At 37.1% G+C, this 18,733-nt stretch overlaps 1 long non-coding RNA gene across 2 annotated transcripts in view; it reads left to right on the forward strand.

Moving 5' to 3' along the window:
- The window catches only part of LOC107129819 (uncharacterized), a 499,418-nt gene that overhangs the window by 416,869 nt on the left and 63,816 nt on the right, over nt 1–18,733 (forward strand). Inside the window, exon 8 of one of the 2 annotated variants that reach the window (XR_012435063.1) lies at nt 12,876–15,096. The exons of the other annotated variant lie outside the window; for it this stretch is intronic. This is a non-coding gene — a long non-coding RNA (uncharacterized lncRNA). Of the gene's footprint in view, nt 1–12,875; nt 15,097–18,733 lie in introns of those variants that run through there. 2 annotated transcript variants of the gene reach the window in all.

Below are 18,733 nucleotides of genomic sequence, written 5' to 3' on the forward strand. Positions count from 1 at the left end.
ATATGGCCTATGTACTTTGCTGGGCATATAAATTTGGCTAATTACGTAGCTCCTATCCTTAGCAAATTTATAGTGCAGATGGGGAGAAAACAGCTGAACAGATATTTCAGAATAATGTGATCCATGTAGACATTTATCAGTTACAACTACAATTGTGTATCACAGAAAGTGGCTTAAGTACAAAATGGCATTTATTGGCTCATATAAATGAAACATTCAGGGGTATGCTTCCTTTTCTCTGAGGCACTAATGCATTCACATAAAGTCACTATCTTTAGGCCCCACAGAGGAGCCCTGGCTTTGCCAGGCTCATATTGTTAGCCCACCAAATGTTTAGGAAAATAGATTCTAGCTTTCTCTCTAATTCAAACTGGAATCGAATCTCATCATCTTGAATCGGTCTTATTTGTCTTGTTAACATCTGCCTTAACCTACTACTTTTATTACTGTGACCAAGCACACTGGAGTATTGCAGTAATACTGAAATGCCTTGAATGAGTCGTGTATGTGCTGAGTATAGAGTGTCTTCAGCCTTCGGGCCCGGCGCCGGTGGCTCATGCCTGTAATCCCAGCACTTTGGGTGGCCAAGGCGGGCAGATCACGAGGTCAGGAGATCAAGACTGTCCTGGCTAACACGGTGAAACCCCGTCTCTACTAAAAATACAAAAAATTAGCCGAGCGTGGTGGCAGGCGCCTGTAGTCCCCACTACTCCAGAGGCTGAGGCAGGAGACTGGTGTGAACCTGGGAGGTGGAGCATGGAGTGAGCGGAGATCACACCACTGCACTCCAGCATGGGTGACAGAGCAAGATTCCATCTTAAAAAAAAAAAAAGAATATCTTCAGCCTTCAGAGCAGGCAAGCAGAATCTGAGGTAGCCAGAGTCCCCTGACTAGCCACCTGTGTCCATCAGCAGCTTCATGTGACATTCTAATTAATATCAATTTTATGTGGACCATGCTAAGGATAAGATTGGGAAGTCCTGTCTTACCCAATTTTTATTACTAGAGAGATACAGTACTTTGATTGGCCTTCCTTGAAGTTGGCTGATGTCAATTATATGTGAATTCTATGAATGGACAGTCAGCGAAAGAGTATAATTCCTCTAAAATGCCTTGGGTAGGTTGTTAGCAGAATGAAGGAGTTTAAAACAAATGGTCACTCAATGCAGTGGTGAAGGTCTGATTCTGTATTTTATTGTCAGAAAATTGGAGCTCTTCTCGTGCTCTAGAAATAAAATATCACAGAGCTTTATGTTTGAAATGTTTCTCAATGGATACATTGACAAAATATTTGTAAGAATGCTACCTTTTTTCTAACTTTACATTAAAATTAAATGTTTGAGTATTTACACCAAGCAATTTGTATTAGTTAAAAATAACCAGGAAAAGAAAAGAAGAGGAAGAACTTGAAGTGAACATTTTCAAGGAAAGTGTATCCCTGTGTGAAAGCCTCCACTTCATGGGCATGACAAATACCCCGTGATGTAGGCCTCCATTATTTATAGGCCTGGAGCATGCTTTTAACTGTCTGGGGAACCCCCAGGGAAATTGGTTTCTTAGGATTATTGCAAATAAGATCTGATTAGTTAATTATTCCTTTGTCTGAAAGAGCCCATTAAATTTGATGAAGGAATCTGTCAATACATTAAAAGGTACAGCTGAGCGAAAGGTGAGAACAAATGCTGACAAGTATGGTAAACATAAGACACACCTGACAAGACACAGGACAAGTTAAGCAAATGGCTCATAAAGCTGATTTAGCAGGAGGACAGTAAAATCCTTCCTTTCAAGGGATTTGCCTTTTTACTAAGCATTTATTTGGAGACAGGGTCTACTAAGGAAGGTGGACTGCATGGTTTTTACTGGAATTTACCGACATCAATCTCGTATAATAATTCTTTATAATGGCACTAAATCTATTAAGTTCTTACAGACATTTTCCCTTTACATAAACATTTTCTTTGACTAAAGTCAGACATTCACTCTTTCTCGGCCATAATAATTATTTTTGACAGATACTCTTCTGTATCTCTTTTAAACATCATACAGAATTGGGTTTCTGTTGTGGTGAAAGTCACCATAAGGTAATGATTTAGAAATAATTACGATGAGAAATTGGCCTGGGGAAGACCCAAAAAACTTCACCCTCTGCTAAGAAATTGTATAGCTACTGTTTCATATTCCTCTAGTTATAGATGATTTCATCCAATAACTACTATGATAATAGTTATTATTCATATAAAGGCCTTTAAAAGGATGGAGATTTATTTTGTTTTTAAATAAGCACCCAGGCAATTAGATGTTTATTCAAAACATATTTGAACCTCATTGGTCTGGAAAATGCTTAAATTCATGAACGGTTGCACAATTTGTAGCTCTGGATCCCTTTGGAAGACAATGAAACCAGACTTCTTGGTAACATTTTATAGTAGTCTGAGATTTTCTCATTGTACTGTCTAATGAGACATCTACATGTATTTTGTTTTTTAAGGCTGTGGTGAATGTCAAGTTATGCCTGTTCTTTGGCCGTCATTGCTACCGGGCAAAGTCTGTTCTCAAAGTTATACCCCTTTATTAACAACAATGTAATGCTAGATGCTGAAACAAATAAACCCCAAATTCCTTGTGGCTTAACATAATATAAATTTATTTCTCACTCATATCAAACTGAAGTGGCAGCTGGGGCTCTACTCTCTGCAGCTCATAGGGACCCAGTTTTATGAAACACTCAGCGTCCAAGATCACTCAGCCTCGAAATCCAGCCTGCCGATGGGAATAGAGAGAGTGGAAATCTCATGGGAAAATATTGTTAAAATATCACTTCTGCCAACTTTCCATTCTCCAGGATTTAGTCTCATGTCTCGACCCAGATGTAAATGGTCTTGGAAAATGTTCCTTCCTGGGGGAGGGGAAGAGGCTCCTTCTCAGCAACTAATGCATACTGGGAAAGAAAAGCAGAGATATTTGGTGGCCAGCTAGCAGTCTCTGTCACAGCCTCTGCATAACACTTTGCTGGAGCTACAGTTGCTTATGACATGTGTGTCAGAATGAAAAACTGCCATGGAAATAAGTCTCCAATCTTCAGTGGGCTTTCCATTTTAGGCAGCGAGGAGAGCTCCAAAAACATTTTGTTAACTCCCAGTGTTTTAGGGACAGTGAAAAGAAAAATCTTCAAATTCCCACTAGTCTAATGGCTTTGGAGATCCCTATAACCTCTGAGCACATTCTGCCTTCAGCATTGGCCAGGCCTGGAGACAGCGACCAGAGTTCCAGCCTTCAAGTATGGCAGACCTATAGGTTGAGGGTGCTGTTTGGTTTTTCAGTGGCCTTAAGGTATCCCTGAATTCTCCATTGGTTGGTATGGGCTGAAGATTTATGTTAAAGTACTTAGTTTTGACAAATTAAACTGACATTATACATTTTAAAAACTGAAAATGTTTCTATGAAAGGAGGTTGATGTTTTAAGTAAGCCAGAAGACTCTTTTCTCAGTTCACTCAGTAATAAAATTATTAATAGAAATAGTAAAACTGCTTAGATAGGGCCCTGCTCAAAGCATTTTAGAGGTGTTAACCAATTAAATCTTCAAAATTACCTTGTGAGGTACCATTATTACCTCCACTTTATAAATCAGCACATTGAGGTTTGGAAATTTGCTGTGTCAGAGCTCCAGGAAATGGTATACCCAGCATACTAACCCAGGGAGTATGACTTGCTGGCTTAAGCAACCAGGCAGTTAACCACTACACTGGCTGTCTCTTCCTTGGCTCCTTGATAAGCTGGTAAGATGAAACCCATTGTTATAGTGACCCTATGTTTTCTATTTTATGAGAAAAACCAGTGTGCTAAACTGGTTCTCATGAGTAGTACAGCGCACTAATATTTCTAATTGTGGGGCCTAGATATGGCTTAAAAGGTGCAGTGAGGATGTGGGACTGGGAGGTGCTAATCATGAGATAGATAGCAGGTATTAAAGACATTTGATGAGAGATAGGCAAGATGAGGTCAGTTTACTATGGAGAAGAGCCAGCTGAAATTTGCATGTATGTGCATATACAATACAAACCAAAGAACTGCTGGCAGGATGCTACATTCCTTTATGGTGAGGTAAGGCTAAAAATGTATGCTTGTCTTCCCTCCAACACCGGCAGTGAAATAGCTTGTTTTCTGCTACCTCCTTTCCAATCTAGCTCCTTCACAAAGCATGCTACTCCATTTTGGTGTATCTTTCTGTTGACTACCTCTGTGATTTATTTAGAAATTATTAATCAGATGCTGTCTTCTTAAAAATATAAGTGCTCATGTAATTTCTCTTAAACAAGATTGCAAATGCACTGAAGGTAGAAAGAAACATCTTTTACTTCCTTTTTCTCTATATATATCAGTTCGTGGGATACTTAATTTTCACTAAGTGTATTTACAGAGAACCATATGGAGTGGAAAATCATAGCCAAATTAGAGCCTTGTAGTCAGTCAATTCTTTCTAAAATGCCCACTGTGTTATAGTTTGCTTTGATTCCAAATTATCAGTGTCCTTCTCAGATGCCTGAATGTAGAAAACATATACCTCAGACAAAAAAGTTTTCTGGACAAACTGCAGCAAAGATGTATACTTTGTTGGCTGGAAAATCTTCTGATTCGACCATGAGGGCATCTCTAATTGTCACAGCTGGTAGAAGCAGAAAAAATGAATAAGATCAAGATGCTTGGACTTTTTGCTGGAACACAGAAAAAGCAGGACACAGTAGAGTGATGCCTGAATGACCACATGTGTGCTGGGGATGGCTTGGGACTCCCTGCCACACTGCAAGCGATGTGACCAAGTAATCATTTACAGCTTTGTCCTTACTTCAAGCTTGGCATGGGATTCAAACACTTGTTTAAAATTATAGTAGACTGTCCTATTTAAATTTATTTTTATACCGGCATTTTATAATGTAATTTGACATGCAAAGTAGTTATATATATTTTAAGTAAATTGAACAAACAGAAAAGGGTACAACACTTTGGCAAACAAATAAACATCTGTGAGCGCATTTTTCCCACTGGCTGGTTATAGAATACAATTCCAATTACTTGTTGCAGCAATTATCTAGAAAATCTTTTGGAAATGCAATTTTAAAATGTTACCAGAAAGGGGTCCCATTCCAGACCCCAAGAGAGGGTTCTTGAATCTCCTGCAAGAAAGAATCAAAGAGAGTCCATAGAGTAAAGTGAAAGCAAGTTTATTAAGAAAGTGAAGGAATGAAAGAATGGCTACTCCATAGGCAGAGCAGCAGCTTGGGCTCCTGGACTAAGGATACTTAACAGTTATTTCTTGATTATATGCTAAACAAAGGGTGGATTATTCATGGGTGTTCTGGGAAAGGGGTGGGCAGTTCCCAAAACTGAGGGTTTCTTCCCTTTTTAGACCATACAGGGTAACTTCCTAACAATGCCATGGCATTTGTAAACTGTCATGGCATGGCTGGGAGTGTCTTGTAGCATACTAATGCATTTTAATTGCGTATAATGAGCAGTGAGGACAACCAGAGGTCACTTTTGCCGCCATCTTGGTTTTGGTGGATTTTGGCCAGCTTCTTTACTGCAATCTATCTTATCAGCAAGGATTTTGCAATCTGTATTTTGTGCTGACTTCCTATCTCATCCTGTGACTTAGAATGTCTAACCTCCCGGAAATGCAGTCCAGTAAGTCTCTGTCTTATTTTACTCAGCACCTGTTCAAGATGGAGTTGCTCTGGTTCAAACACTTCTGACAGATGCAGTCAAATGTAGGTAACAATTATTTTTGGAAACTTGGGACAGTATTTTGAGGATTTGTCACTTGACATGTTATTTACATCTTTTCCTATACACACCCAAACCGCCTTTCTCTGTTCTTGATAGCATAGGATTCTGACAGGACTACTTACTGGCACATATCACAGTTCCTTAAGAATACTTCATCTTCTTCCACAAGTGTTATTTCTGTAGTTAGAGTCAAATTAAAGAATTATATACGTTGATGGTATGTATTTGTAGGAACTTTCTGTGAATATTTTTTGTATTTCTATTTACAAAATTATCTGCAATTCCATAAATCATAAAGACAGACAAGAGATATTTATTCGTCCAATAAAAGTTCAAATTGCTTAAAGCTCCAAGGTCATGTTTTTTTTCCCGCAAAGAATATGCTTTTCACATACGTTTACTCATTCAACAAATATTTATCAAATATTTATCAAGTGCCTCTCATGTGTCGGGAAGTGTTCAGGTTACATGAAATACATTATTGGGAAAACAAAAGCCTCCGCTTTTATTGAGGTTATGTAGTAGCATGGAAAGGATGACTATAAACAATAAACATAATAAATAAGCAAGTCATACAGTCTGTTAGAGAGTGATAGGTGCTGTGGAAAAAACATCAAGCAGAGCATGTAAGTGGAATCAAAACAGTGAATAGCTGGTTGGGCAGTGTTGTAATTTGAATAGGCTGATTTGGATAAGTGTACTAGAAAAGTTGGCATTAGAGCAAAGACTTGAAAGAGGTGAGAGGGTTGGCCATGTGGACAGTTTGAGAAGTGTTGTAGGCAGAGATAACAGCAGTGAAATAGTTTTAAGTAACAACTTGCCTGAAATGTACAAAGGGCAGCAAGAAGGCCAGTGTGGCTGGGACCAAGTGCAGAGAGGAGGAGGAGAAGAGGTTGGCAGATTAACAGTGTGGAGGAGAGGGCAGCTCAGGGAGGGATTTGTCAGCCATTCTGAGGACCCACTTCTAATAGAGGCAGAAGGCAGAGAAATCCTAGGCAGACATGGGCAAGTCCCTGGTGAAACCCCACTTTAAAGCCCAAAACATGCTGAAACCTGCAGACCAGAGTAAGAACTTCTATTCCTGTTTGCTCACTCTCTCTTGATTGGTTCTTTCTGAATAACGCCTTTTAACAAATTGAATGTTGCCTTTTCCAATACTACCTATGGCCCACCCTACTCCCACCCTGTGCCTGTAAAGACCCAGACTCAGTTGGTAGAGTGGAGATGGTCTGGTGGAAAGGAGATGGTCTGATTTCAGGGAAGAGACCTCCTGACTTCAGGGGAAGGTGACCTGCCTTTCCCATCCCCTCTCCCGCTCCCCTCTCTGTGGAGAGCTGTTTTCATTACTCAACAAAATTATCTGCCCTCGCCATTCTTCAGTAATCAAGTGTGACCTCATTCTTCTTGGATGCTGGACAAGAGCTTGGGTCCCACCAAGTATGAGTACTCAGAAAGACTGTCACACTGGCCCTTTGCCTTTGCTGGTGGAGGGCAGCTACCTCATGCAACAGGGTCAGGGGCTGACTGAGCTGCTAACATACCGCTGTTCATTGGTCTGTGGACAGTGAAACTAAAAGAGCTAATCAGCAGACTAACACCCGCTCTGGGGCTTTGGGATCACAGGCACTCTTGCCTGAGTGCCACTGTGTTCCCCTCAAGGTGACATGCCTGGTCTGGCTGCAGGCCCTGCTTGGAGTTTGCTCCTGTGTCAGCTGAGTGGCCGGCCGAATCCCGTACTCACTCACTCATGTGCCTCCTCTTGAAGAGGCTGAGTATGATGGGCCAAGTAGGCAGGGTACCCTTGCTGAGACTCCAGAAAAGGGACTGAGAAAAATCCTGCATCACTTCTACTCTGAATGAAATGAGCAGCCAAAGCCTGTTCTCATAGCAGGTTCACACAGCTACCTAGTGTAGGTGAATAAAATATTATCACTCCATTTTGTAGATCAAGAAATGAAGAGATGCTGAAAATTGAGGGGGCATGAAAAATAATCTGCTTTCAATAATTTCTTATGAAAAAGAAATGAAAATATTTGTAGAATGTCACTTTTTGACAGATATTCCTCTTGGGGCCTGTCACGGTTAGCATTTTAATTTCTTTTTAATGCTTACAAATAATCGTATAAGACAGCTGTGTATCCAATTCAATAAATGAGAAAATGAAGGTTTAGAGAAGGTATAAAATTTGTAAAAGTTTACACATATAGTGAATATAGAGTCACAATTAAGTCTCTCTCACCTCAAATAACAAAACATTTTGTAAGGTTATATTGAAATAGTTTTAAATTTTAGACTAGGAATCATTTCAAACCCAGGAAATAAGACAAAATATATAAGCATCCAACACATATACCTCGAAATACATAAGCATTCAATATAGACCTCCAAGATTTAAAAGCTATTAACTTTTTACCATGTTTGCTATAGGTCATTTTTTTTTTTTTTTTGCCTTTAGAAAATAAGATATTTTTTCTCATTTGATGGAAATGGGAATACTATACTGTCATTATGTTAATTGGAATTTCTTTGATTATTGCTGAGGTTAAAAATCTTTACATGTTTTTAACCATTTAGTTTACCTATTTTGTGACTTGTCTGTTTATGTTCTCAGCCATTTTTCTGTTGATTGTCATGTACAAGAGCTCTCTATATTGTAGATAATATTCATTTGTTTGTTATAGTCGTTGCAAATACTTTCTTTCTTTCTTTTTTTTTTTTGAGGCGGAGTCTCACTCTGTCACCCCTCTGGAGTGCAGGGGCACAATCTCAGCTCACTGCAACCTCCACCTCCCAGGTTCAAGCGATTCTCCTGCCTCAGCCTCCCGAGTAGCTGGGACTACAGGGGTGTGCCACCACGTTTGGCTATTTTTTTTTTTTGTATTTTTAGTAGAGACGAGGTTTCACCATATTATCCAGGATGGTCTCGATCTCCTGACCTTGTGAGCCACCCGCCCCGGCCTCCCAAAATGCTGGGATTACAGTCCTGAGTCACTGTGCCAGCCACAAATACTTTCATCTAGTCTATGACTGGTATATTTTTTCATCATTTATTATGTAATGCACATGTAAAATCTTGGATAAAACATATATTTTTTGTTTCAGTCATCTTTCTGATCACAAAAGCAACACTTCAATTTTTCCTCATTAAAGTAAATTATCTTTATGTTTCTCATAAATACTATGTATTATGTTAAGTTTATAAAAGTGGATGTTAAATATTGTCAAATATATTTTCTGCATTCATGAGATGATAATATATGTTATCTTAAATATATTAATATAGTGAATTTCACTAATTGAAATCAAGAAGTTCTTTGAAACCAGTGAGAACAAAGACACAAAGTACCAGAATCTCTGAGACTCAGCTAAAGCAGTGTTAAGAGGGAAATTAAGAGTACTAAATGCCTACATAGAAAAGCTAGAAATATCTCAAACCAACACCTTAACATCACAACTAAAAGAACTAGTGAACCCAAAGCAAGCAAACAATAAAGCTAGCAGAAGACAAGAAATAACCAAGATCAGAATGGAACTGAAGGAAATAGAGACACAAAAACCCCTTTCCAAAAAAATCAATGAATCAGGATTTTTTTTTGAAAAAATAAAATATAATAAAATAAAATACATAGACCATTAGCTAGATTAATAAAGAAGAAAAGAGAGAAGAATCAAATAGACACAATACAGTATATTAAAGGAAACATCACCATTGATGCCACAGAAATACAAATAACCATCAGAGAATACTACAAAAAACTCTATGCAAATGAACTAGAAAATCTGTAAGAAATGGATAACTTCCTGGACACATACACCCTCCCAAGACTGAAACAGAAAGAAGTTGAATCCCTGAATAGATCAATAACAAGTTCTGAAATTGAGGCAGTAATAAATAACCTACCAACCAAAAAAAGCCCAGGACCAGACAGATTTACAGCTGAATTCTATCAAAGGTACAAAGAGGAGTTGGTACCATTTCTTCTGAGACTATTCCAAACAATTGAAAAGAAGGAACTTCTCCCTAACTCATTTTATGAAGCTAGCATCATCTGATGCCAAAACCTGGCAGAGATATATCAAAAAAAAGAAAACTTCAGGCTAATATCCCTTATGAACATTGATGCAAAAATTCTCAATAAAAAACTGGGAAACCAAATCCAGCAGCACATCAAAAAGCTTATCCACCACGATCAAGTTGGCTTCAATCCTGGGATGCAAGGCTGGTTCAACATATGCAAATCAATGAAAATAATTCATTACATAAACAGAACTAAAGACAAAAACTACATTATTATCTCAACAGGCGGAGAAAAGGCCTTCAATAAAATTCAACATCACTTCATGTTAAAAACTCTCAATAAACTCAGTACTGATGAAACATACCTCAAAAGAGTAAGAGCCATTTATGACAAACCTACAACCAGTATCATGCTAAATGGACAAAAGCTGGAAGCATTCTTCTTGAAATCTGGCACAAAGCAATTATACCCTCTCTCACCGCTCCTGTTCAACATAGTATTGGAAGTTCTGGCCAGGGCAATCAGTCAAGAGAAAGAAATAAATCGTATTCAAATAGGAAGAGAGAAAGTCAAACTGTTTCTGTTTGTAGGTGACATGACCCTATATCTAGAAAACCCAATTGTCTCAGCCGAAAAGTTTCTTAATCTAATAAGCAACTGCAGCAAAATCTCAGGATATAAAATAAGTGTGCAAAAGTCACAACCATTCATATACACCAAAAATAGAAAAGCAGAGAGCCAAATAATGAATGAACTTCTATTCACAATTGCTACAAAGAGAACAAAATACCTACAGCTAACAAAGGAAGTGAAGGACCTCTTTGAGGAGAACTACAAACCACTGCTGAAGGAAATCAGGGAGGACACAAACAAATGGAAACACATTCCATGACCATGGATAGGAAGAATCAATGTTGTGAAAATGGCCAGACTGCCCAAAGTACTTCATAGATTCAATGCTATTCCCATTAAACTACCATTGACATTCTTCAAAAATAAGAAAAAAATTACTTTAAAATTAATATGGGGCCAGGCATGGTGGCTCACACCTGTAATCCCAGCACTTTGGGAGGCCGATGCGGGGGGATCACCTGAGGTCAGGAGTTTGAGACCAGCTGGGCCAACATGGTGAAACCCTGTCCCTACTAAAAATACAAAAATTAGCTAGGTGTGGTGGTGGGTGCCTGTAATCCCAGCTACTTAGGGGGCTGAGGCAGGAGAATAGCTTGAACCTGGAAGGTGGAGGTTGCAGTGAGCCAAGATTGTGCCATTGCACTTCATTCTGGGTGGCAGAGCAAGACTTCATCTCAAAAAAAAGAAAATTCATATGGAACCAAAATAGAGGCCACATAGCCAAGGCAATCCTAAACACAAAGAACAAAGCTGAAGGCATCATGCTACCTGACTTCAAACTATACTACAAGTTTTCAGTAACCAAAACACCATGGTATTGGTACAAAAACAGACACATGGGTCAAAGGAACAGAATAGAGATCTCAGAAATAAGGCTACACATCTACAACCATCTGATCTTCGACAAACCTGACAAAAACAAGCAATGGGGAAAGGATTCCCTATTTAATAAATGGTGCTGGGAAAACTGGCTAGCCATATGCAGAAAATTGAAACTGGGCCCCTCCCTTAAATCTTACATAAAAATTAACTCAAGATGGATTGAAAACTTAAATGTAAAACCCAAAACTATACAAATCCCAGAATAAAATCTAGGCAATACTGTTCAGGACATAGGCACGGGAATGGATTCATGACGAAAATTCAAAAGCAAGTGCAACAAAAGCAAAAATTGACAAATAGGATCTAATTAAACTGAAGAGCTTCTGCACAGCAGAAGAAACTATCATCAGAGTGAACAGACAAGCTTGTAAGCTATCCATCTGACAAAGATCTAATATCTGGAATCTGCAAGAAACTTAAACAAATTTTCAAGAAAAACCAAACAACCCCATTAAAAAGTAGGCAAAGGACATGAACAGACACTTCTTTAAAGAAGAAATTTATGTGGCCAACAAACATATAAAAAAATGCTTAACGTTACTGATAATTAGAAAAATTTCTTAATTTCCAAACTTACAGAAAATTTCCAGTTTCTTGAATTGATTTCTAATTTCTAGTCATAGAAAATGGTCTATGTGATTTAACTTATTTAAAAATTGTTAAATTTACTTTTTAGCCCAGGATGTAGTAAGTTTTTATAAATATGCACATTGTAAAAGAACATGAATTCTGTAGTTGTTGAATGGAGTAGTTTATAGAAGCCTACTAGGTCAATTTTTAAATTCTGCTATTCAAGTTTTTTACATCTTTATTGTTTTTTCCTTCTATTATATCCTTATAGAGAAAAATCTCTGACCCTGATGTTTTATGTATATTTGTATCCTTCTGGTTTTATCGATATTTGCTATTTTACTAAATATGCTAAAATTTTAAAAATAAAAGTAATTGGTGATCAGTTGTCTATTTCATCTTTTCTCATAAAATGACCCTGTTGAAATACAATAATACTTTTTGCTGTAACATCTCTCTCTCTTTGCTATTGCTATAACTAAAATTCTATTTTTAAGGACAAGGTGTTAATATTTATGAGGTAAATCTATTTCCAATTTTAAAATTTATAATCTCTGTATTCTTATTTTTATATGCATTATTAATAAAAAGTGTTTGTTGGGTGTCTGCATTTTCGTCTACCTCTGCCTTTTAATTATAACATATGGCCCATTCGTGTTTAATATAATTTTTGATACATCTTGGCTTAAATTCTACTAACATTTTTGCTATATTTGTATGACCTGTTCTATATTGCTTTTTTCTTATTTTTGTCTGCCCTTTTTTGTGTTTGTGTTAATTCTTGTCATTGCATATTCTTCTATCAGGTAGTTGAAATTCATAACTTCTTATTCTTTAGTAGGTATGCTACAAAATACATGACACTTAATTTATCAAACCCAAAGTAACTTAAGACATTTTTCTGAAGGGGATTTGGAATTAAAGCCTAGATGGTAAACCTCCAGAGTTTATTCTTTTAACACCTGTTTCCGTTTTCATTGCAGACTGAGAAATTAAGCTCACATCATATAACTGAAGTTGAACAATACTTTTCTATCACCCTGGGTCAGGTACATTCCTAAATAAACTGGAACTTACATCAGAAGCCTCGGAAAATTAGGAGAATAAAATCCATTACTTTGTGTATTAAGAAGCTCAAAATCCCATATTTGATTCACTATAGAATTACTTCAGAATCTCATATGTTGTTTTTGTTTAAGCGAAATCTGAAATATATTAAAAAATACCCACTGCTGTGTTGTCTATTTGCTTTTCTCTTTCTAAATGCCCTTTTGAGAAATGCTGCAAAAATTTTGTCCTGACATGTGGGGGCCCAACTATTTCCTGCTGTACTCAGCTTGGAGGACATAGCCTCTAGGTTATACTCTTTTGAAACTGTCCTGTTGAAATGCATGTTTTGATTTTGGGATTTTCCAGATGCTTCATAATTAGGTCCCATGTGTTAAAACTTGTGGAAATTCAGTATGTTTCTCAATGTGAGGCATCTAAGTAGTTCACAAATTTAAGGCAATTAGTCTATTAACTGGGATAAGTTGATTAATTCTATTAAATTCCATTGTTTACATATTACATGTTTAATCTATTCCCTATTCTATGCTTTATTTTTTTCATTTGTCTGAATTATTAAAAGTCACTACAGTTTAACATTTTGAGCAATTTACTTTTTATATATAATTATATCCTTTGGCTATTTAAACTGAAGACACATTATATATGTAAATCAAATTAAGAAAAATAAATAGATAGTGTGTTCACTTACAACAGGAGGCTATCCCTGTGCTAAAACTTTCTGCTTCTTTTGAGTCTCAGAATTGTGGAATCACATAATATTTTAAAAAATCAGAAAGAACTTTAAATATCATGTTCACAGACTTTCTCACTTTCCAACAAGAAAACTGAGACCAAGAATGTTTACCAGACAGGTAATGCCTGAATTAGTCCTAGAATCCAGATTTCCTTATTATTTACATGAAGTCCAGAAACATACCATATGTATTAAACATAATGGTTTAAAACATTAATGAAGGTTGATTTTGAAATTGGGAGGGTTCATATAAGTCTAAAATTTTAGTCTTTGCTTAGGTATCCACAACTTTATTGCTTTAAAGTTTCTTATTGGAGGAAGCCACTTTTCAGTCACTTTGATAGGCACAAAGGATTTTGCAGTGAGGAAAACTGATATAATCATAAAAATAATTATGAAATTACAAATGTTAATTTGTAAATACTCATTCCCTTTTTCAAACTAATTGCAGGTACCTCTTACAGATCTTTTAAACCTCAGCTCAAATCTCCTTTCTTAGAATACCTTCAGACTAGGTCAGGTCTCTGGCCATGCACCCTTGTGTTATTGAACATGTTCTCACTCATCATTATGGGATGCCACAAGCTATGTTTGAAGCATATACTCTAGATCATGGAGAGCCTTATAGGTCATAGTGAGGACTTGGGTTTTTCTCTTTAAATAACTGAAAGCCAATTGAAAGGTTTTAATACTATCTATGTTTTTAAAAGATTGCCCAGGTGCCTTCTTGTAAGGCAGTAAGGATGGTCGAGGGAAATCCTTTAGAAGACTGTTGCAGTAGCACATGGGAGACAATGAAAGCTTCTTCTACGAAGTCACCCTGGAGGGAGAAGTGGATGAATCTGATAGATATTTAGGCAGAAAATGGGAAGAACATAGATGGGAAAATATTGTGGATGTGGTGGATGGCAAAAAGGTGACAATATTTGCAGGTCCTCTCAGTTAGAGGTGAAGCTTTTCATTGCCCTATTGATTGGGGACCGGCCTTGTGGCCAGCTTTGGTCAATGGGACAGCAGAAGATTGAGGTCTGAAAAGCATTTGCACATTGGGGATCTCTCTCACTGAGCATGAAACAGCACTCTGCGAACAACCAGGCTGGCCGGCTGGAGAATGAGAAACCACGTGGAGAAAAGCTTTCATTGGTACAGCTGTGCTAGCCAAGACCCCTGAAAGAGCTTTGCTGATAACAGCCATCACAGACCATATCAGAAGGCCTGCCAGGCTGAAAACAGCCCAAATTGCTGACCTCCTGCATTTTTAACTAAATAAATGGTTGTTGCCTAACTACATTATATTGTGGAGTGGTTTGTTACTCAGCAAATGCTAACTGATACCATGAGTAAAAGAGAGAGAAATCTATGAAATAAATACAATTGATACTTAAATGTGTACACACACACACATACACACACACACACGCTCACATTACATGAAGAGCCACAAAGTATAAGCTCTGTCTCCTCTCATCCCTGTTTAATTCACATTTAACTCTATCTAATTAACAGTCCATTTTATAAACATCAATTCCGTTAGCCTAAGAAGCTTCTCTTTCAAAGGTTTATTTTCAAATTCACCTTTTATTTGTTGCAATTTATTGTCCTAAATCTAGGGTTTTAAAATTATTCTTAGAGAGCATTAAATAAACTAGATGTAAATATTAGTGATTGGGAATTTGGAAAATACATTTGAAATGTGAACAATATATGTGTTTAAGTAGCTAGGGAAAGATTTCATTGTGGAAAAGATTTGATGTGAGGATCCTTGATGCATATGATCCACTGTTGTTATTAAAAACATTCACTTGTAAATGCGAACATTGTAATACAACTACTTCACATGATGGAAACTTCTGAAAATGTAAGGGATGCTTTATCTGAATTCAAGAAAAGGCTTTGTGTTTATATTAAGTTAATTTTAGATCACATAGAAATAAAAGAGAAAATTCGGTCTTCTGAAATCTCTTTCTGATAGATCTAGTATGATATCAGTCAGTTGCTGTGATTAGGATAAGTGAATAGCTTACTATCCAATAAAATTTAGACGAAGAAAATATTAGACACAGCTTTGGGTATTTATTTTAAAATATATATTATTACTTTTGTGGTAGGTAAAAACGTTTTCTTTATCACTCGTAGAAAGCCAACCTGGTTATTTTAAAACACTTCACAAAGTTATCAAACTGCTATTTCTTTTTGTGATGTGCAGATTTTTCAGCCTTTCACACAATACAAGCACTTCACATTTAGAAAGGGAACTGAGTATCAGATGCTCTGAAACTTCTTTGTGATTTTATAAGGTCACAGATATTGAACTCGTTGATAGATAGTTTCATACTATTAAAATCTTATTGACAAATCTATTAAAGGAAGTCATTTAAACAAAATATCAATAAGAATTACGGAGAACAGGCCGAGCGCTGTGGCTCACGCCTGTAGTCCCAGCACTTTGGGAGGCCGAGGCGGGTGGATCACGAGATCAGGAGATCGAGACCATCCTGGTTAACGCTGTGAAACCCTGTCTCCAGTAAGAATACAAAAAAATTGGCCGGGCATGGTGGCGGGCGCCTGTGGTCCTAGCTACTCGGGAGACTGAGGCAGGAGCATGGCTTGAACCCAGGAGGTGGAGCTTGCAGTGAGAAGAAATCGCACCACTGCACTCCAGCCTGGGCCACAGAGCAAGACCCTGTCTCAAAAAAAACCCCAAAAAGATAATAATAATAATTACGGAGAATAACATCCATAATCGCACAATTATGACTGCTGTAAATTGGTCAAAATGAAAAGAAAAGATATGTTTTAAACATTTCTTAGCTCTTAGTACTACTGAGAGAGGAAAGTTGTGTTATCAGGTTGAACTTGCCCAACTTCAAAGCACTGAGTTTTCCTTTTCAATGAAAAAGAGAGACGAGCTTTAAAATTTCTATTATCTGTGAGTTCTCTTTGTAAAATAGTTTTCTTTCTTTAGACTACTCTTTCAAAAACCTCAGAATATTTGATGACTTTTTTAGGGAAGATATTGTTGCAACGTGCTCCTTTTAAAAATATTTTATTAAATTTTCTTTTCAGAATGTTCCATTCACAAAAATGATTTGTTCTAACTAGAAGTTCTAACCTCTGGGAATGATGGCTCACTGATAATTTCTCCCATCCCTTTCCATTATTCACTTCTCTCTTTGTTTGCTTTTTGTGCATCACCTTTCACCAACACCTTTTCTCCAACCACCACCATTAAAATTAAGATGCCCATTTTGGGTAAAATTTATGCAGCAGGAAATTAGAAAACAGTAACCATTGTCCTCATCAGCCAGCTAACTTGGCAGAGAACACATAAATGCAGATCATAAAAATACATTGTGTAGTGAAATATATAATATTTTAAAAATACTGTATGCAAATATTAAAGTTTATTGTGCTGACATTTTCTTTTGGTTGTAAATGCAAATAAATACTGAGCATAATATGTATAAATAAGACAGAATCTGTATCTACATTGATACATAAAGGTTAAGTGTATAGAGATTTTCAGACTGGTTTATGGATATATTGTCAGAAGTCTGAAGACTTTCTCTAGGAATTTCTACAATTGTTTTTTCATTTAAGAGCATTCACTTAAAAATGAATATAAACATATTCTTGTTCATCCAAATACTAAAAAAACAATTTTAGCTTTCAAGTAAAGGTGGAAAGACATATTCTTCATTGGAAATTAATATTTTAAAGTAGTTCAAATAGAGTAAAAAGGTGGAAAACTTAAGTCTATAGCAGGTAATTCCAGCCCACTATCTCAGAAACATCTGTTTCATAGCAGTTGTGCCATTAGCATGGGTGAATCCTGAGTGGATTCCTTTTTGTTGTTGACACCAACTTCAATTTTCTTTGGTTGTGATAGTAACACGAAATAGGCAGTGTATAATTTTCCTCATCAATGCAGAAGTGGTTAAGCTAGCTATGCACTTACAGATTTCAATAATGTTACAATATTTACCTTACCCTGAAGTGATTAAGACAACTTAAGAATATCACTTTTGGCCAGGTGTGATGGCTCACGCTTGTAATCCCAGCACTTTGGGAGGCCAAGGCAGGTGGATCACCTGAGGTCAGGAGTTCAAGACCAGTCTGGCCAACATGGTGAAACCCTGTCTCTACTAAAAATACAAAAATTAGCTGGACGTGGTGGGCACCTGTAATCCCAGCTACTCAGGAGGCTGAGGCAGGAGAATCTCTTGAACCTGACAGGCGGAGGTTGCAGTGAGCCGAGATTTTGCCATTGCACTCCAGACTAGGGGACAAGAGCGAGACTTCATCTAAAAAAAACACACACTTTTATTAAAATTGGTTTTAAAAATGCTAACAGGAAGAGTTTCAGTTACACATGAGGGCTGATTGATTATTCCATTCAAAAATGCTCTATACCTATATTTTCATTTAAATCACATGCATCACATTAAATTAAGTAAACTTTGAATTTTGGTGGTTACTTGGTTTTGAAAACAAATAATAAGGAGAACAATAGCTATCATTTACTGAGTGTTATGTGGTATGTATTATTATATATATATTTCATATACTCACACAATGTGTAAGGTGGATTATGTTGTTATTGATGAAGCATGTGAAAACTTAGTAACCCGTCTGACGTGACATGGCTAGCGAGCAGTGGAGGTGGGACCACGCCAAGGCATCATGACACCAGAGTCTCTCCCACCACCAGGAAGAATGAAAACTAGAGGCATGAGAAGCTTGCACCTTGTTTTATGATTGCACACATTTAAGTAACACTATGATAAAAACAGTTTAAATCAACATGGTGGGAGGCTAAGCTTAAGTCATTTTTTTCCTTTAAAAATACCCATTACTCAGCTTTGATACACAATGCACTGGTCCCATCTAAGTTCAGTGTTCTATGATTTTGTGATTCCACTGGCTGTGGGCTTTGGTCTTTTAGAAGCCATTTCAAATGACTTCAGTGGTTGTTGTGTAATCCCACTGTACTGGGAAAGATTTAGGCTCTTTATACACTGGGGACTGCATCTATTA

This window comes from Macaca fascicularis, chromosome 5 (genome assembly GCF_037993035.2).
Source record: "Macaca fascicularis isolate 582-1 chromosome 5, T2T-MFA8v1.1".
NCBI classification, from domain to species: Eukaryota; Metazoa; Chordata; class Mammalia; order Primates; family Cercopithecidae; genus Macaca; species Macaca fascicularis.